A 20,827-nucleotide genomic window follows, 5' to 3' on the forward strand; every position below is an offset into this window, starting at 1 on the left:
TGTGGGTCTGATTAGCAGGCCCATAGCCACATTAAAGTCGAAAAACCAGAGTATCACAGCAAAAAGTGGGGGTGACCATAGGAAGCAGACCCTACTCTCCTACAAAGTCATTCTCCTCAGAGATGAGGCATTGGACCCCACTGATGAATCAGAATGGCCAGATGCACTGAAAAGTGATCTGGGTCTTCTGTACTCACCATTAGGCCTATTTGGGGGTCTGGATTGGATACTTCCTTCTCCAGTCCCATGTAGTCCTAGGTTAACCTGGTTCAGTTCCCTGAACTCTACCTGGTTAGCATCCACATCATCATCAAAATCCTCTTGGTTCTCACTAGTGGGATCATCCGTTGAGGGATGGCCCCCCTCTGCACTACCTGGCTGATCTGGGTTGGATGCCCTTTCTGCATCATACTCCACTAAAATATCTCCCAGGTGGTTAAAGGTTGGACTCTGTCCTTGTCTCAGTCTTCTGACTGAACACAGACTTCTCAGTTCATGAAAAGTATATGTGTCATATTTGGAGGGCACCCTCTAGGTTTCTTCTTGAAGAGGTCCACTAGGGCCTGCCTCCAATGTCATTTTCTAGTGAGGTGAGGTGTGTGCACCTACCTACACTAAATGGTTTCCTACTAGAACCTCTCTAGGAGTTGTAGTCAGGGTGTGCTAGGCCCTTACCACCTACAACAACTAAGTTCAGTAGAACTTATGTATATCTAAGACTTGATTTATATATACCTACAGGTACCTTCATATGATCTTTCAGATGATGTTACAAGATTATTTGGTAAAACAAATTGCAAGCTTGTATCCCAACCGCTGCACACCAATGTGAGAAGTTAGCCTGGCATATGATGTCCACTAGTTCTAGTGGGCACCTTGCACCAGACTAATCGACCCTTATTGGTGGTGGTTGTAAAGTCAACCTTATAGGAAGCTATCCTAGTGGTAGCATGGGCCAGCAGTCTTAGGCTAGGACTTCAGTAGGCGAGTTAAGCAAGTTGTTTTACCATATATAATCCCTTTAATACCAAATGAAAGGACACCACACAAGGTATATATCAAATATATATGTATTTAATCTAAACACAACCCCTCTGCACTCTTTATGAGGTCATAGGTAAAAATACAATACAAGTCACACAGTTAATACACAATAGGTTGCACAGTATACGTTACGCCCTAGGGGCCTCAATAACCATATACTAAGAAAGTGGTATAAGTACCACGTGAGAGTTAGAAAGCAGGCCTAGGGCCTGTAGAATCGCTGGGGCTGCACTAAAAAGCAGTTGTTAGGAAGTAGGAGACCCACGGGAGCCGCGTGCAGTGTCTAAACACAGGCGCGGGTTCCCATTGACTTCCTATGGTGTTCGTAAAAGTTACAAAGTTAAAGATTAAGGACACTTTCGGATGGACTTGGATGGAACCCTTTTAAACTAGGACACTTCAAGAATCAAGACCTACGGGAGCACCGGAGTACTCGAGTTACCTCACCCAGCGAGGCCGGGTGCATAGGTGTCTTTTCTTGTCGGGTTTCGTCATTGTTTTCTATAGAGAGTTGCAAAGAAGTGCTGCAGGCGACAAGAGGAAAAGTGTCCAGGTGGATCGGAGATGTGAAGAACCTAAAAGCAAAGGGGACAGAGTCTGAGTAACTAGCTAGTGACCAAGAAGAAACCAGGAAGGAACCAGGCGATATCGGGTGCTTTGCAGGTGAAGATGGTGAGCTTGTCTCTTCAGCCACAAGGTCCAGGAGGCATCGACGATGAACAAGAGCTGGATTCGAGCTGTCCCACAAAGGATCTAGAAGACTGCAGTGTCGGTATCCGGATTGGACCCAACAAGCCTTGGCAACCGCAACCCACGCAGGATTTTGAGATTGGCTCTGTTGCAGACCAACAAGGTCTGTGACACTTCTCCTTTTGAGGAAAGCTGGAGCAAACCTGACGCAACCAGGAAAGCAAAGTAGTTTCAAGATGGCGTCTTTGGGGGGCTCACTAGCCCGAAGGTAAGTAGCCGGGAAGACACGTCAAGCACAAATGTGAAGGCGGGGCCCACGGGACACTCGCGGAGTGTGGGGGCCTGGCCTTTGGTGTGGAAGATGCTTGGGGCTAAGGGCTTCTTGTACTCCAATGTAAAACTAACTGAGGCTTCAGGAAAGGAGTGCAGGTAGCAAAATGCAGGATGTCCAAGATGTCCGGTCCCACGTCTCTCGTGTCCGCCACGTGTCTCAGCTTTGCTGTGAATGTGGGTTGGGGTTAGAGAAGTCTGAAAGTCCTGTTCTTGAGTCACAGAGTCTTCAGGTTCCGACTGGAGCCTTGAAACTGTAGACCGGCAAAGTTGCTGTTGGTGCCTGTTTGCACAGGGTGGTCACTCCTTGACCACAAGGGAGATGTCTTCCGTCTTCCAGTCAGAATGGAACGTCAAAGGTCCAAGATATGTCTTTCAAAGATTCATACAGGAAAATCTAAAGTCCTGGGGACACAGCTCTTATACTTATACTAAGAAAGGGGTCTGGATTACCTGACTAGGTCCCTCCTATGGGTGGAACTGAGAAGGGGGTGGTTACACCCCTTTCCCTTTGTCCAGTTTTGCACCAGAGCTGGGGCTGGAGTGCCCCAGCAACTGGTTTAAACCAGGCTATACATGGACCACTTTGTGTGCCCCAGGCAGTGTCTAGATGCATTCACTGAATGCAGCCCTCCCTGCCCCAATACACAAAATCCCTGTCTGGGGAGGTGCTGGCACCTCCCTGGACAGGAAACCTATTGTCCAGGCCGCCCTTGCTGGAGTTTCCCCCCACCAGCAGGAGGTCAGACTCGTGTCTGTGGCAGCAGCATCCATTTTGTGATGCTGAGGCTCGGTTTAACTTTAACCGGGTAAAGCAGTAACTTACATGTCTTTTCTCTCTAGAAGGGTGGAATGCTACCCCCGCCACCAGAATTGGCAGGGGGGGGTAGTATTCCAAAGTGTTTGACACCTTACACGACATGTTTTGCTAATGCCAAACCAAAGTTAGCATTAACCGCGAGCGACCCGCGACCCAATAGAGGACCCTTTGCGCCATTCAGAGTATAAAAACGAAGTAACCTCTAAAGAATTTGTGATCTTTAGCATTAACTGCAGGTCGCTTCCTAAACACAAAGAAGATATCTTTGACTTACTTCTTAATTTCCAACCGGATGCCATCTTTATGACAGAAACTTGGCTAAATAACAGCTCCGGCCCTGATGTAGCCACTGCGTTACCCCATAACTACACGATCCTTAGGAAGGATCATGTGAATAAAGTAGGAGGAGGCATTGGAATAATTTTTTTTAATGAATTTCATTGCAAATGGAAAGAACTTCTGATTAATAATTGTGAAGCCGGCTTGTTTAAGATTGCTCCTACACCCCGATTTACCTTTTCGGGGATGCTAATTTATCGACCGGTGGGCGCAGCTGGTGCATGGGCAGCCGCGCTTCCCGATATTATTGCCCCCTTCATTCTTGAAGCCACTCATTTTTCTATATTAGGAAACTGAACCTTCATCTTAATGATGCTAACTGCGCTATCAGTGCTATGCTGATCGCTGACTTAGCAGCTCTTAATGTTACTTTATGTAATACTGGCCCTACTCATAGAGCTGGACACCAACTGGACCCAGTTTTTTCCAACCTAAGCAACATTTTATGTGAACAAGCCTTTCCTTTGACATGGTCGGACCATTTTCTAATTAGCTTTAAGATTAATCAGGCTTTGGGACAAGAACCCAAGACCAAAAAGGATGCTAGTACTGGAATGAGAAACTGGAAAAAACTAAATATTGAAAGACTAAATATGCATCTTTTGCTTTCCAGACCAGATATAAAGCTAGTCAGCACTACAGATGCAGACACTATTCATAACTGGCTTAGTTCGTCGTTAGACACGTGCCTTCCTTTAACGAAGAACAAAATTAACAACCACCGGCCCCCGGCTCCTTGGTTTTCAGATAAACTTCAGTTAGAAAAAACTAAATGTAAAAGTCAATCGAAAAACAGAATTATAAACAAGCTATCAAAAGCTATCGGGTACTATGTAAAGCAGCACGTGCAGAACATATAAAAAACACTATCAGGCTATCCCAAAACAATGCGAAAACTCTTTTTAAAATGGTGCAAGAATTGTCAGGTGCTTCACACCAACCAAAACCGTCCAATCTTACAGAAAACACAATGTGAAAATTTAGCAATATTCTTTCTAGAGAAAATATATTTAAAATTTTATATGAATGGAACACAAAGTCCGCAGTCTATCAGTTCGTTAACATACTCTACCTCTCCTCCACAACCACTGGTCGATACTAAGGATATACTGGATAGATGGTCACCTTTTGACATTACATCATTTATAGACACCCTGAATAGTATCAAGTCAGGATCTCCTAAGGACTTATTCCCGATTTCAATTCTAAAAAATTGGACCCTCTGATCCTTAAATGGATCATGGACCTTCTCAATGCCTCACTTGCTGAAGCAATAATACCGGTCAATTGGAAACATGCGATGATCCTTCCTCTGTTGAAGAAAGCCAATGCCGATCCGGAGGTTCCTTCTAATTTCTGCCCAGTTTCGTTACTTCCTGCTTTTTCAAAAATTTTAGAAAAGCACGTTAATGGTCAGCTGTCCCAATTTGTGAATTCCCTAAATATTTTGCACCCGTCTCAATCGGGTTTTAGATCTGGATTCTCCACGGAATCGACACTTCTGGGAGTTACAGAAACCATCCACAGACATCTGGACGGAGGTTATACAATGGCACTCATCTCGTTAGATTTGAGTGCCGCTTTCGACACCATCTCACATGATCCTTAATTCTAAGGGCATTGGCGGCCTTGCATTGAAATGGCTCGCATGCTTTTTAAATATTCGTACATTCCAAGTGTTTTCTTCAACATCTAGCTCCAGATCTCATGTTGCATCCTATAGAGTTCCACAGGGATCTACTTTTTAATGTGTATATCAGCCCACTAGCAGACATAGCAGAAGAAGCTGGACTTACGATATTTTCTTACGCAGACGATACCCAGCTTATTTTCTCTCTTTCGACTAATAACACTGCTAAGTCATCATCTCTCAAAACGGGTCTACAAAATATCGCTAGATTGATGCATGCTAACAAACTTAAATTGAATGGAGGAAAAACAGAACTTTTGATTTTAGGCGGCAATACAGATCTATTGGGACCACAACATTGGCCTCAACAAATGGGTCCCCCTCCCCAACCCTCCCAATCAGTCCGTAACCTGGGAATTATAATAGATGACCAGCTGACTATGCGCCAACAAGCAACTAAGGTTACGTCAATGTGTTTTACCATTTTAAAATGGTTAGAAAAGATCTTATGGATGCTGCCTTTGACAACTCAAACCGTCGTCCAGGTCCTAATTATATCAAGATTGGATTACGGAAACATCCTATACTTAGGGGCAAACAAAGATGTAATCAGTAGATTACAAGTGGTCCAAAACTCGGCAGCCAGACTCCTATGTCAGCTACCTCGTATGGCTTCCATTTCCAAATCACTCCAGGACTTGCATTGGCTATGAATTGACAACCAATTCGCTCCCTTAGATCTTCGAAGCAAGCCAGATTTGTGACCTCTAGATTTATTGACTCGCATAGGGTGGGCGCTCGTTCCCCTCTCTTGCTCCTGCTCTGGAATTCTCTGCCTCTATGCCTGGAATTCTATGCCTCTCCCCCTCCATTTGGAACAGAAATAAATCAAATTTAGGAAAGGCATCAAAACTTGGTTATTTAATTTATAGTTGTTCACCCTGGCCGCTCTGCTGATTAGTATGTGTCTATAGGTGCCGGGAAACCTTCGGGTAGCTGTTGCGCCATATAAGCTTAAATATAATAATAAGAATAATTATAATACACTTAAGAGTGTACGGTATGGCTATATCATGGAACAGTTATAAGGAGGTGGTTCCGAAAGCTGCAGAGTCGGCTCAGCTCATGCCAGAGCACCATCTCACATAAAACCAAGCACTCTGCCTCCAGGATTGTCGAAGCCTACCATAGGAGTGGATTATAGAGTCTATATGTAAAGGTAGACATAGGTATACTATATCTAAGTAAGGGGTGATTACACCACCTTACCCAGGCCATGTGAATAGACCTGTGGTGTCAGTTTGGAAGGCAAACCAGGGGTGGCACAATACATGCTGCAGCCCCTGGTAGGCCTAGGGTGCACCTATTCCCTGGGTACCTATGGTACACTATACAGGGGCTCACAAGGGTGACCCAGTAACCAATCTGGTATGCACCTAAAGTGCATGGTATCAATTAAGAGAGAGAACAGATGGGCTGTGGGTCTGATTAGCAGGCCCACAGCCACATTAAAGTCGAAAAACCAGAGAATCACAGCAAAAAGTGGGGGTGACTATAGGAAGCAGACCCTACTCTCCTACAATCTTGTTCTCCCCTTCCTGCTGAAGTGACAAGCAGAGCAGAATGACTTCAAGAGTCTGTTGGAATCCTTCATGTAGGCTTCACATCATAGCACAATCCTCATCAACACATCGTTGATGAGAGAGTGAACCAACCCCTTGCAGCATGGTCATACACGTAGCCCTGGGTGCTTGTGGCAGTCACATATTTGGAAGTCGTGCTGAAGTCTCACTCAAAGCTGGCTAATTCTTCCAAACTATGGGGAAGAACTAGAACTTCACACATGACTTTGCTTAGACGTCTGATGTGTGCCGAGTAGCACCTGACTATTCTGCACAGAGCAGACCCTCTTACAGCAAGTGATCCTAAAGATTCCAGTAGAGAGGGGAGGCCAAGCAGAGTGACTGACAGTCCCGCCAACATCTGCTAAGACAGACACACTTCAAAAAGACACACTGTAGATGCACCTAATAGGAACACACAGCTTGCAAAGACAACTCTAACCTGCTCACATGCACACACATCCAACCTGCAGAGGTACATCAAAATCACAGACATGTATGTTCCACTGCTTGAAAGGCCTCCTACCTGGCAGACCCAAGGTCAGTGCACACACACACACACAATCCCTCCAGCAGACACACAGCCTCTGCAGCAGATAATGCTATAAGCCAACCTATGCTGCTGGAAACTATTGCAATGACTGAGGTTTTACCTAGACTGAGATATGAAAACAGGGACAACAGGACATGGGGCAGCAGGGGAGCCTTGAAGTTTAGCTGCCTGGTGGACATGCTTCTGACAAGGGTACAGGTGGGCAAGTCAACAAACTAACAGCGAGAGCCGAGCAACGAATGTGCACAGATTTGTCATAGAGCGCTAAGATGCAGTGCAATGTGAACAGATTTTTCACAGTGCAGTAAGATGCATTGTAGTGACACAGATTCCTCATAGTGCAGTCAAGTGCAGTGTGCATAGATCTGTCACAGTTCATTAAGATACAGTGCAGTGCACAGATCCTCTCCTTAAAACAAACCACAAACACCCCCAGAGCCGGACAGAAAGCGCTGGAAAGAAGAGCCCGGCTCCTAGCCGAGAGTTCTTTCAGGATCATTCAGCCAATTTCTACAAACACAGCACAAGGTGCTGACAATCTCCTACCTGAGCAGAAACCTGTGCAGACATTCCCAGGCTCTCTCCTCCTCCTATGGCTGGAGTGGGGCAGGTGCAGATTTGGGGTTTGGGAGAGGTGGTGGTGGGGGGGCTGTGAGGGTCTGAAGGTGAAGATAACTGCACAGACAGACTGGGCGTCCTTCCCCTTCTGCAGCAGGCTGGACACAGAGGGAGAGGCCGGAAATGATGTCAACATCTGCTGCTGGTGCTGTCTCTGCCACTGCTGACCTGGAACAGGAAATCCTTCTCCCTTTTATACAATGTGCTCAGTGGATTCTCTCAGCAGGCGAGGCGCGCCCTCTGCTGGCCACTTAAAGAACCTTCACATCCAGTCTCCAGGAGTGAATACACACAAACAAGCATTTGTGGCAGGAATGCCTAGATTTTTAGATGTCACAGAAATTAATGTTTTTAAGATACACACAGTCCTCATACAGGGTCTCACACTTGGTTGCTGCTGTAAAAAAGTATTTACAGCTTCACTTCACATGAGCATCTTCAAAAGAATGATGCAGAGGACTACAGAGTATTTACAGAAAGTTGTCAACTGGAAGTGACAGTTTATATTTCATTAAATATATGAGAATATGTGTCAGTGGTGCAATTAAACTGGACATCTTATTAATGTTTTCATTTTATTTTTTTTAACGCTTTATTTATTGGGTTTTTCAAATGCACATCATGGTACATAGCAAAGTAAATAGGGAAAAATACCATGCAATTTATGCACCAGACCAAATACATTGTGTCATAAGTCATATGTTAAATTTTTTTTTTAAAAGAACAGTCTTTTTCTAATCTTCCTGTTTTTTTTGGGTTATTCCTTATCATAGCTGCCAAGGTTCTAGATTCCTATGAGTGACATTCCAATACCTATGAGTGACAGTTTCCGGACATCATAATTCAGCAAAGAAGAAGAGGAAAGCGTATAAATATCAGAAATTACACCCATCTGATCAACAAGAAACTAAGGGCCATATGTAGGTAGCTAAATACTGGTCGGTAATGGCCTAAATTCGGTAAATTTTCCGTTATCGACCGGTATTTAGGCATTTGAGATGTAGGAAGCCAAAAGTAAGGATTCGGTAATTATGAATCTGTAAATACAGATTCATTATTACCGAATTCTAAATTACCAAATCGGTATTTACCAAAAACGTATTTACTGAATTGGTAAATAAGAAACTGTAAAAATGAGAATAGAGATGTAGGTAACTTCGAAAATACAGAATTTCTTGAATGGATTGAAAGATTGGTAACCAGGTGCAGGCCATAAAACAGGCCCCAAAATGCAACAGTGTGATCACAATGGCGGCTTTCTATGTGATAGCAAGGCAGCTACGGCTACAGGCAGCAGGAGAGAGGATCTGGAGATGGGATGAGCAAGTCTACAGTTAGCGGATCACACTCTTCCAACTTACTGAGGCAGTGATCCATGAAAGGTACAGGCTACACCCCCAACCCATCCTGGACTTGATAAGGGACCTGCACCCACTCCTGGAGCACCCAACACCAAGGGCACACGCCATACCACCACATGTGCAGGTGCTCTGTAGCCTACACCTGCTTGCATCTGGCAGTTTCCAGGGGGTGATAGCTGCAATAGGTGGGGTGTCCCAGAGCTGCCTGTCCCGTTTCTTCAGGAAGTTCCTGGAGGCCATGATGAAGAGAATGCATCATTACATCAGCTTCCCTGACACACATGTGGAACTGCTGAAGACCAAGACTGACTTTTTCCAAATGGCACAGTTCCCACGTCATCGGCTGCATTGATGGCACATACATCCCAATCTGCCTACCTGCAGCCACTGAGTATATCTACAGGAACAGAAAGTCCACCCACTCCATTAATGTGCAGGTAATCTGTGATGCTGCCAACATAATCACAGACATCGTGGCCAAATTCCCAGGCAGCAACCATGACTCCTAAATCTTCCATACCAGTGGGATCTACACACGCCTGGCAGCGGGGGAATTCGGTGAAGGATACCTGCTAGGAAAAACACTGTGGCACACCCTGATAGGTATTGCAGATGTAGGAGTTGTTGTGCATGTGAGTAATGGCTCTCTCTTTTCCACATAGACGACAGTGCATATGCCGTACGCTCATTCATCTTCACTCCCTACCTGAACCCATCAACCCAGAGTGAGAGATGTTACAACGTGGCACACAAATCTACACGCAACGTCGTGGAGCGCACCTTTGGGCAGTTAAAAAGCAGGTTCCGCTGCCTCCACAAAAGTGGAGGCGCACGTCAGTACTCACCCCTCCTCTGCTGTAAAATCATTGCAACTTTCGCAATGCTGCACAACCTTGCTACCTGGAAAGGAACAGCAGTAGAATTAACAGATATTGAGGATGATGATGATGAAGATGCACAGCCTGAGCCCAACTCAGCAGGAGTGGTGCCAGCAAAAGATGGGAGACAGAGACGGGCAGAGATCACACGCAACTATTTCTAAGTAAGTAAGGAGACACAGCCCGGCGTTGCATACACATGACGTAGTTTAATGACTGGGCACTACGACAATGAACAAATGGCACACCATGCCAGTCCAAATGGTGACGGCCATAATAGGTAGTAATGGGTTACTTCACCCTAAATATATTCATACATGTGTGGGCAGCATTAACGTCTGCGACCACGCACACCAGTGCTGGATGCCTGCAGCAGGCTATCCTCACTGTCTGCTGAGCCAGGGCCTGCAGCATGCCACCTGCTGCTCCTTCGGGTGTCTGGGACAGGGGGGGTAATGCTGCTCCTGCTGGTGGTCTCATCACTCTCCCCACACCTTGTGCACCAGCATTGGCTGAATGGGTGGTCAGCAGCACTTCCAGTGAGGATGTCACCTTCCCCATCCCCCTGCATTTCCACGGAGCGCCTGCAGAGCAGGGAAGTGGCAGTTGCCAAGCGGTTCCTCGCCCTGGTGTGCTGCTCCATATACTGCCTCTCCATATACTGCCTCTCCCTGCGCCTTCTTGCCCTGTCCTCGTCCAGTTTGTCACACAGCACCAACACAGACTGGGACATGTCCCGCATGCCCTCAGCCATCTCCTTGATGCCCTCCGCCATAGAGCTGATGCCCCTTTCAATGTTAACCATGTTCTGGTTTAGGTGCCACATTTGTCTCTGAACCGACTGTATTGCCTTCCCCTGCAGGCGCTGCACCTTGACCATACTGGCCTCCAGCCCTCCGAAGACCCCATCATCCTGCTGAGTTGTGCTGTGCTCCCAGGCCCTGCGGCGTCTCGCACCTGTGTGTGAACCCTTGTAGGTGGACTGAAGCCCAGCATTTGTTTCCTCCAGTGGATGAGTTGGTGTGTCATCCCCCCCTTGTGTCCTCAGAGGATGACTCCATGACATGGAGAGTGGCAACAGCATGCCTCCTGGGCCTTACCACTACAGGGGATGTTGCTGCTGGTGAAGCTGAGAGTTCTTATGAGGCTTGCTGTGGTGGTGAGTCAATCAGCAGTATCGAGGCTGGCTCTGTTGGTGCATTTGCCTGTGGTGTTGGTGTCGGTGGTGTTGGAGTGCTGTGACCTGCACTTGTGCTGGCATCCTCTGTTCTTCCCTTACGGGATGCCCTTCCCTCCTTCTCCTGCACAGACCTGCGCGATGACTCTCCTGTGGACAGATATGGACATTAGCTCAGTGGTCCTGCAGCCCTGCATTTCAATATTAAATTACAATGCTGTCACACTATCTCAATTTCCTCTGCTGCTTCTGACTGATGTGTGTGGCATGCCTTGTTGTTTAGTGTGATGACTGTCATGATGGGTGTTTCACTGTCTACATCTCCCATAATGTATTGCTGGTGTATACTAAAACCTGTACTGGAGTGTGAGTCACACAGCCACATTGGGGAATGGGGATGGGGAAGGGGAGGGGGAGGATTGCTGTGCATGCTTCTTATCTTGTTTTGTAGCAGCTCTGGCTGAGCTGTCTGCATCCCCAATTCCAGACACACTCTCAGGCTCCAGGGTTGACTCAACCAGCTGCTCCAGGTCAGTGAGGGCAGGTGCCCTGCTCCTTCCTCCCCCTGTGACACTGGCCTCTTTCCTCTGTGCAGCCAGCTTGCTCTTGGTGATGATCTAAAGGTCATACCACCTTTTCTTGAGGTCATCGATGTCCCGTGGGCCCACCCCAATGGCATTCACCTTTGCTGGATTGCCAGCCAGATCTTCCTTTTCACAGCTTCTGCTACCTGCAGGGACTGCTTGCCAAAAAGCTATGTGTGGTGTTTCACCACCTCCTCCACAAGGACCTGAAGCTCACTTGCACTGAACTTCATTTTCCTTTTTTTTCTGCTCCTTCCCTCTCTGATTCATTGGATGCCATCCTGCAGTTCTCCTCAGCAATGTTCAGCCTGTGGCTCAGTTGCTCCCAGCTCTCCAGTAGGTTCTGATTGTCTGCACCTGCATGGGTGTGGCCACTTCCTGGTTGTGGGGTGGGGTTGATGCACAGGATTGGTAGAATCCTCAATTGCTTGTTTTTTTAATCTCCGATTCGGTGAGGATCAGTGATGAACCCTGTGAGACTCCGCAGGTGATTTTCGTGGGGTCGGAGATAAAGGTTCAAAGTTCTTGTTTGAATATTTGCTACTACCACCAAGATCTGCACCTGCGGTGGCTCAATCCGGGCCCTCGCCCCGGGCTTCCGTGCTCACCGCAGCGGCCTTTCTACTTGTTGCGGCTTAGCCCCCGCAGCTCTCAGCGCCGGGGACGGCCGGGTATGGGCCTGACGCTCCAGCGCCATCCATTTTCATGTCTAGTTGATTCTGCAGGTGAGTTGTTACACACTCCTTAGCAGATTCCGACTTCCATGGCCACCGTCCTGCTGTCTATATCAACCAACACCTTTTCTGGGGTCTCATGACCGTCGGCATCGGGCGCCTTAACTCGGCATAGGGTTCATCCCGCAGCGCCAGTTCAGCTTACCAAAAGTGGACCACTAGGCACTTACATTCCATGCCCGGCTCCACGTCAGTGAGCCGGGCTTCTTAACCATTCTTAAACTGGGGGCCCCTGCAGGTGGGCCCGGGTGCCACCTTCCTCCGTCTCAGCTTCGCCGGACCTCCCAGAGGCCTGCCTGAGCAACCTCTGAGAAAAAGGACCATCGGGAATGGGCTGAGAGGCAGGTGCATACCTGGGCCCCTGGGGGCCCCGGCAGGCGGGCCCAGGTGCTGCCTCCCCCCGTCTCAGCATCGCCGGACCTCACGGAGGTATGCCTGAGCAAACTCAGAGAAAAAGGACTATTAGCAAGGGGCTGAGATGCAGGAGCTTACCCAGCCCCCAGTTGGGGCCCCGGCGGGCCTTCCCCTGATTCAGAATCGCCGGATCTCACAGAGGTCTGACTGGCCCTCTTCCTAATAATCTGGAGGAAAATTACCGCCCTTTCTTGTATTCCGTGCACACGAGGTGACAGAGAGGACCCAAGGCGCGAAAGTACCCGACCTCCTAGAGCCCTCGCTGGGATCCGGCAGGCAAATGGCACCTCATTGGGACTTCCAGGGAAATCCAGCCATCTGGTAGCCCCATAGGAAAGCATTGCGGGTGACCAGATGGCCAAGGGAATCCGGGCGACCAGATTGCCGAGGGGATCCGGGCGATCAGATGGCTGGGCACGAAAGGGAAGCCGTCTGGTCACCCTGTGCCCCAACAAAAGAGTGAGTGGATGCCAGGGCATGAGGGACAGGAGGCCCAGGGCCTCAGCTGGGCCCGAGCCATGGAGGCTGGAAGGGGGACCCGACAGGCCATCCAACCCGGGTCCCGCGGACACCTTGACAAGCAGGGGAGGCCAGCTTGGGACCAAAGGACACCTGTCCTGGGCCCTTGGTGGAGCAGCAGCCCAGGGGACTGGGCCCAGGGCCGGAGCACCCGACCCGGGGTCTGGAAGGGCCCCAGGACCCAGCCGGGGCACCCAGGCACCGGAGGTGCAGGGGACGCCTTCTGGGCCCTCCGGCACCCTGCCACGCTGCAGGACCCAGAATGGAGCCCAGGGTGGGGAGGCCGCCCTCCCCGGGGCCCTCAGGGGCCCGACCGGTGCTCCTGAACCCAGCCAATCAAGGGGAGTATGCCCGGGCACAACAGAACCCCGACCTGGGCCTTTGGCAGTGCAAAAGGCCGGGGGACAGGGCCCAGGGCCAGAGCACCCGACCCGGGCCCGGCCGGGCCCCTAGACCCAGCCAGGGCTCCCAGGCCCACAGTGTAGTTTTAGCTCAATTATATATTGACTATGGTCACTTCCATTTGCTTCTGCAATCCAGTAAGATGACATCTTCTAAAATAGATTGAGGGATACTACGGAATAATCAATCCGGGATTTATTACTGAATGAATGGTAAGTCCATGCAGGGGGTGAGTCATGTGGGAATCGTCCGTTTAGAATCCTTAGACCCAATAACTACAAATCTTTTAGTAAGTTCTTTCCAATTATCCCTTTTGGTCCCTTAGAGTCTTGAATTGGTGGATGGTTAGGGATCACTTATAGATAATCCTGTTGTTGTATTAATTCTTCTCCAACATATGACCACCGCAAATTCATATTGTAGTCACCTGAAATAATAATCTCTGGTTGCATATCTTTATTCAATTGCTGTTGTAATATAGTCATTAAATTACTAGACATTGTTTTCCACAAATTAGGATCAGGATGACTATATAGGTTTATTAATAAAAGCGATTTTGTCCTGTTTTTAACTTCATAACGTAACTTGACTATTAGACAGTTACAAATATTTAGAACTGCTCACTCACTTTCAACTTATAATTTTATGGAAATAAAAATTTGCTATACCCTTCAGGCTCTAATATATGTATTTACTTTCTTGGCAGGTTTGTAATATCTCATAAAGCCTTCTAATTTAAAAGGATAGGAGGCCCAGTTCTCCTGGAGAGGAATAATTTGAAAATTGCCCGATGTTGTAGTCAGATGCACATTTTGAGACTTTGATTGTATACCTTTTATATTCCAATAGCATATGTCTATCCTTTCTCTTTGATTAGATACCTCTTCCTGGACACCATTAGATTAATTTTGTCAATCTTAATTTGCTCCATGTAGGGCTGCTGTCAGCCACCCAAATTGTAGTTCCTCTTTTATTTTCTGTAGTGAATGTAGAACCTTGGCCAATTGTTTTACGAATAGGATGTTTCAGTATTGAATATACCTGCTTGTTGTCTGACCCTTTACGTTGACCCTCTAATTTTTTGGGGGAAATAAATGGGCTTGGATAGGAGGGTTGAAGTGGCCTTGTGATTTTTATTCCCCAGCTCAAAAAGACAAAATATTCATGCAGGATTAGGTCTACTAAGCCAGTAGAATGCCAGGATACCAATGTCAGTTCTTGATTATCGACTTTATTGGGTAAAAATTCAATTGCTTCTATATCTTCACTTCTAATTGCTTCTAATGAGGGAATTGCCTTACAAAGTTTAAGGATATTACCCCGGTTCAAGATATCATGCTTGCCCCTGGACTGGTATTTTGGTTTAAAAATTAATTGTATCTCTCCTTTATGTATCTCGTTTTTTAGGTCTCGTAGCGATACAGTGCGTAAGCACTGTACTCGCCGAGATCTAATGTTACGGACACTGCTTCCCAGGAGACAGTGCTGGCCACGCGCTTCTCTCAAAATGCGATCGGCGCAGGCCGCGCGCTTGCCGTGTCTGTCTCCTAGGAAGCGCATACATACACAGGCACACACCCCCCCTGCACGCATGCGCACACACATACACAAGCACACATGCACGCATGTAGAAACATTCCCCCCCTCCCTCCGCCGTCGCACACACAGACACACGCACACATACAGGCATCCCCCCCTTCCCCGCTCACCGGCACTCCGGACTTGTGCAGCCTCCGTCCGCGGGGCTCTCCCTCGGGCACCACTGCTCCTCCAGGCACTCCGTGGGCGCGGGCTTCACAAAACGGAAGTCCCGCCCCCACCATAGGTTTCGTTTTTAGGAGTGCGCGCGCAGACGTGTCCTCCTCCGTGTCAGCAGCAGACCTCATTTCAGCACTCTAGCCCAGAGCAACAGGAAACCACGGACCTACTGCCCCTTCGGAAATACAAATATACTGAAAACATGACTCCGAAGCTTAACTTGTCAAGCCGAGCCCGCCCCCTCTGTGTTTTCTTTTCCTCCTTCCCTGCTCCGCTTCGCCTTCCAGTTCGCAGCCTCTGCGCCTGGAGCGCCCAGGAGGTTTTAACAAGCGCTACATTCCAAGTGACAGCCAGACACTTTAACAGTGAAGGATGTTGTCCGAGGGGGGGACTGGCGGCTCTTCAAGGAGAGACCACGTGGCCTACTACCACCCGGGCCTGCTCTCAGCACCACGGAAGCTAACATATTGTATGTAAGCTGCGGCCAAGCGGGGGACACCCAAATGCGAGCTGTGCCCTCTGCCGAAGTCAATTAAGTACTGGGGGAAGCGGTCTGGCCCATACTCGTGCCATTCCATCAAACTTTGCTACGTCTTACCTTTTTATTTCCTTTCGATCCTTGCACCCCTGCCACCCAGCCTACGTAACGTTTGTTGTTGTGCTGAAGTGTCAGCCATTTATTGCAGTGTTATGCCTCTACTAATACTTTGTTCGCTGTTTTAACCTGCACCCATGTCACTTTCTCCTCCTGTAATGCACCTTTTGCTATTGTGAAGCCTTTCACACCTTCGAGTAACGTCCGCGCCGTATAGTAATGAATAAAAAAAACGTCCCCCACCCACAGGACGGCATCAGCCTCCCAGTGTGTCCTTCCTATCCCCCCCCCCCCCCCCCCCCTCTGCATAACGCGAAGACGTTGCGCCCTGTATAGCGCCTCATCCTCTTCCGGGGCCCAGCCCTGTGTGTGGCGCTCGCCAGTGCTTGTGTAGTAACTTTTGCAATTCGCTCGCTTGTAATGTTCTCTTATATCAGTTCCGCCTCTTTCATTAATCGCTCCGACACCTTCGGGTAACGTCTGCGCTATATAAAATCGCTATATAAAATCACATAATTAAAAACCACCGACTTCGCACCTCCCGTCCCTTGTTTTTTCATCCGCATCAGTATTACGCAGCCCAGGTCAAATGCCCCTTCCCCCCACCCCCGGGGCCCAGCCGTGGGTGTAGCGCTCACCAGTGCCTGGCACTGCAAACCTTCCAACCTTCCTCCACATTCCTCGGAAGCCCACTCCTCCCCTTCAACCGAGAAGACATGAGGATAGCGGGGAGGGGGGAAACCAGATGTAATTGGAGTTCCTGTGCTGTACGGAGGAGCCCTGCCCTTGGCATGATGTACAGAAGCACCCTTGATCACTGTGCACCCCTAACTCGACATCCACGGCGCCTTTGCACCGAAAGAGGTGGACCCGTCTTCTGACTGAGGCGCTCGTAGCTGCGCTGCCCCCTCATGCGCTCTTTCGCGGTCCGTCCTTAAAGTCTGCCATGGAGAAAGCGCACCTCCCCCAACCTAACCCTCCTCGGACCCATGCACGTCCTTAAGCCAGCTGGCCCCATCCCCCTTTTCGACATCGGACGCCCCCAGTAAATGTAGCATACTTAGCAATTAGCGCCTCTTGGTACTGTTCGCAGCAATTTCCCGTTTAAGTTCAAATTAATTCACAACCCTCGAGTACATGGATGTGTACATTTCCTATACATACAGGGCTGCCAGGCGCTTTCACGGTGCACATGCCTTATTTTAAACAGTGGATCATGAAGAACTTGCCACTACATTCCCTTGACGAACCCTACAGGGAAGTAACGTAGAACGGAGAAATCAGGAAATCCCATTTATTTAATGTCGCTTAACGACTGTTCTAAAGAGGAGCGCAGGGCGGCATTTTTAAAGACCCAATCGTGGCGATAGCGCCTTCCTTAGAAATGCATCAGCGGTGACAGCTTCTGGAGCACTCCAGGTACCCTAACATTCCACTGACCGGCGCACACACAGCACCTAGGCAGGCCCTGGGTCTCGTGTGTTCTCACTCACTCCTCCCCCACCCGATATATGCACCATTTAAAAGGGATCAGCCGTTACTGACGGTGCCAGCTCCGCTCTCTTTTTTTTTTTTTTTGGCCCCTTACCTTTCTCTTCACTGCTCCCTTCGACGGCAGCTTTCGCGTGACCCTGAGCCATCTAGCCTGCGTTTCTGTTGGTGTAAATGGGCATGTCCCTTCCTTATGTATATAGAAATAACCATAATCACCAGTCTCTTCTCTGTGTATCTTTTATGTAACTCATGTAATCCTAAATCCTCCTTCTTTGCAACTAGTTCTTAATAAAGCGCTCTGACACCTTTGGGTAAAGTTTGCGCAATATAACCTTGCCTTAAATAAAGCGGGAGTGATGTGGTCAACCGCCGCCGCTGCTAAGGGACAAGGGCTGCAAACTGCGTGAGGTGGCGCTTCCGGTGGCCACAATGTATAGCGCTTCATAGCAAATTTCTAACGCTGTAAATTAAGGCAAATCAACGTACTGCGACTTAGTCTGTCAGCCGTGAGAAGATCAAAGAGTGAGTTAGCTATGGGCCAGTTCATCTAGGGATACTTTGTGACACAGCTCAAACAACCAAACTGGGGGAGCAAAGCCCTCTTTAGAGGACCCGCCCCAGGGAGAAATAGTCATTGTGGTGTTCTGTTAACTGACAGGTCATTTACTGCTTGGATATTGCACCAATCCCTGGCTGCGCTTCGCAGAACAAATAACTGCGGTACTGTCAAGAAATATAAGGCGCCTGGCTGTCTTAGAGTACAATTATTTTACTCCAAGACAGAAAGCTATCTGCTTTCATTCCTTGTTTAGGTCTGGTGCAAGCATTGGAGAATAAGACACCATTGTACACTGGAACAAGAGACGGTGACCGCTAGGACAGGAGTCGCATGCAGTACACTGGGACATTGGAAACGGACAGAATGGAGATGAGACACTGACATGTTCAATTAGGGATACACTTATGTGCATTAGGATGGCAAGGCATTGAGTCAAGTGGCCGACATTCACTTACACTTGGGCACGGAAAACTGACTACACTCTAGGAGAGGAGACGGCACACTAGAGGGAGACAGCACACTAGAGGGAGACAGCACACTAGAGGGAGACAGCACACTAGAGGGAGACAGCACACTAGAGGGAGACCGCACACTACGGAGACAGCACACTACGGAGACAGCACACTACAGGGAGTCGGGAGACAGCACACTATAGGGAGACCCTGCTGTGACTATTTCATGCTTTTTGTCCTAACTAGCTGAAACTGGGCAATGAGACACTGACAGTGTAATGACGGGTATCAAGGACAGCACTGTGTGAAGGAGACACTGTCACAGGGCGTTTAACAGGCACGAGCACAGAACAGTGTGACAAAGTATTAACAGGCAACACTGAAATTGTACTGCGGCAGGAAGAGATAGGCTCATTCAGAGACCGTAGATAGCGACACAGGAGACGCTAACGGACACTCATGTTGATATACCGACATGCTCTGGCAGACGCAAAGACACCCTGATATACGTACAGGGAGGATGGAACAGGGGCACAGTGACAGCGCACGGTAATGGGTCCGCCATCACAGCTTGCTCTAGAGTCAGAAAACACTAACACTAACTCGCATAAGCAACAGCTAACCATTCACAAATAATGTTTATATACCAATTGCAAATTAAAGAAAAAAAAAATATGCAAAGCATTGTCATTTACAATGCCAGTAACTCAAACTTTAATGCTGCGAGACCTATTGCATTGCAAATGCTTGTACTTTCGAGTTCTTGATTTGTACCAAATTTGTTTTGCAGAATATTAGGAAAATTAGTCAATACCAGGTCTTGGGATATTCCGGTTTGGTTTTCTAACTTTTGGTCCCAAGTCCTAAGTATGGTTTGTTGTTGACTCTTAATTAAACTTTCCAACATGTAATGATTGTTGCTCCTATCAATAACCTGCTTCTGCGGTTCCTCGATTTTCCACGTACTTTCCGGTGCTCCCAAATTTCTTGATCAGTCATAGTATTCTTAATATTAGCTCTATTCTTTCCTTTTTGCGATAATTCCCCTTTTGCCATCATTTTATTTCCCTCAACTTCTAGCTTGACAATTTCGTATTGTTCTTCAGGTGTTGATATTTTAGGTCAGTCTGTTAGATCATTAATGGGGTTACTTACGTCTACGATGGTATCTTCAGGTATCTTTTTTACTGAACAAAGGGAAAAGTGTTTTTTTACTTCTGTAACTTTATGAGGCTGGTTCTGAGTTCCTTTAATATTTTTGTTTAAATTCTGTAACCTATTTCCTATTACTGCTTTTAGAGGAGATACAAAATGATACTGTTTTTTTACCCTATTTATTTATTATTTATTTCGAGATTTCTAAAGCGCATAGCCGCCCGTAAGCATCCCAGCGCTCTCCAATGTTTTTTCCTGTCATTTTGACATTTGGGGTACTGGGGATGTTGCGAGAGATGTTGCAAGAGATGCTAATTTCTCTTCTTCTAGCTCCTCCTTTTTGTCCATTAAAACCATGTTATTTTGAAGGATTAAATTGTTAGTTGTAGTTAATTTTTTTTCTACTACATCCTCAATTGAATAATCTTTATTTCCTTTAGATTGTCTTAAATCCTTGATTATTGTACTTAATACTTCTGGAATTGTAGACAAATTATTAATCATCAGTGCATAATTACAATCTGGATATGGTGCTACTGGTTGTGCCTGAGCCCATATTACTAGGTTCTTTAATGTGACTAGCTTCTGGTGAATTTCCGCTACTAAATATTTTTATTTATGTATTTATTTATTGAGTGCCATGACATCGAGAAGATCTATTTGCACCTCCATTTTTTTTGATTGGTACTTTAGTGTCTCTAATGTCAGTTGCGAAGTTTTGAAAAGAAGGTCCCAGATTGTCCCAGAGTCCCAATTTCCAGAGGCTACTGTTCCTGGGACTTGTCTGCTTTCCATAGGGTGCTGTTTATTATTCTCACAAAAGGGGCTTAGTTGTTCTTCCTCTTTTCTATTTAACTGTGCATGTTGCGACCTGCTGTTAATATAAGATCATTATTTTGGTAGGGTGTTCTCCAACACTGCAGATTGTCGGATTTAAAAATATATTTGTGCATATTATCTTGATTTCCATTACCCTGCTTAGGACTCTCCAGTCTCCTTTTTTGTTTCATATCTTTCAAAATTATATTAGTATTTATTTGAAGAGATTGTGATAAGTCATTGGTTCCAATAGTTTTATGCAGATCAACTCCTATAATGA

The 20,827-nt window shown here is 47.3% G+C and overlaps 1 protein-coding gene across 1 annotated transcript in view; it reads right to left on the reverse strand.

The window, feature by feature from the left end:
• LOC147663885 (uncharacterized) overlaps positions 1-7,736 on the reverse strand; it is a 34,189-nt gene extending 26,453 nt beyond the window's left edge. The window contains exon 1 of the mRNA XM_086950130.1: positions 7,575-7,736. The gene's annotated coding sequence lies outside the window, so the exon portion shown is untranslated. The remainder of the gene's footprint in view (positions 1-7,574) is intronic.
• Positions 7,737-20,827: the final 13,091 nt, after the last annotated feature.

The sequence above is a fragment of the Lissotriton vulgaris genome, unplaced genomic scaffold (assembly GCF_964263255.1).
Source record: "Lissotriton vulgaris unplaced genomic scaffold, aLisVul1.2 SCAFFOLD_1227, whole genome shotgun sequence".
In the NCBI taxonomy this organism is placed as follows: Eukaryota; Metazoa; Chordata; class Amphibia; order Caudata; family Salamandridae; genus Lissotriton; species Lissotriton vulgaris.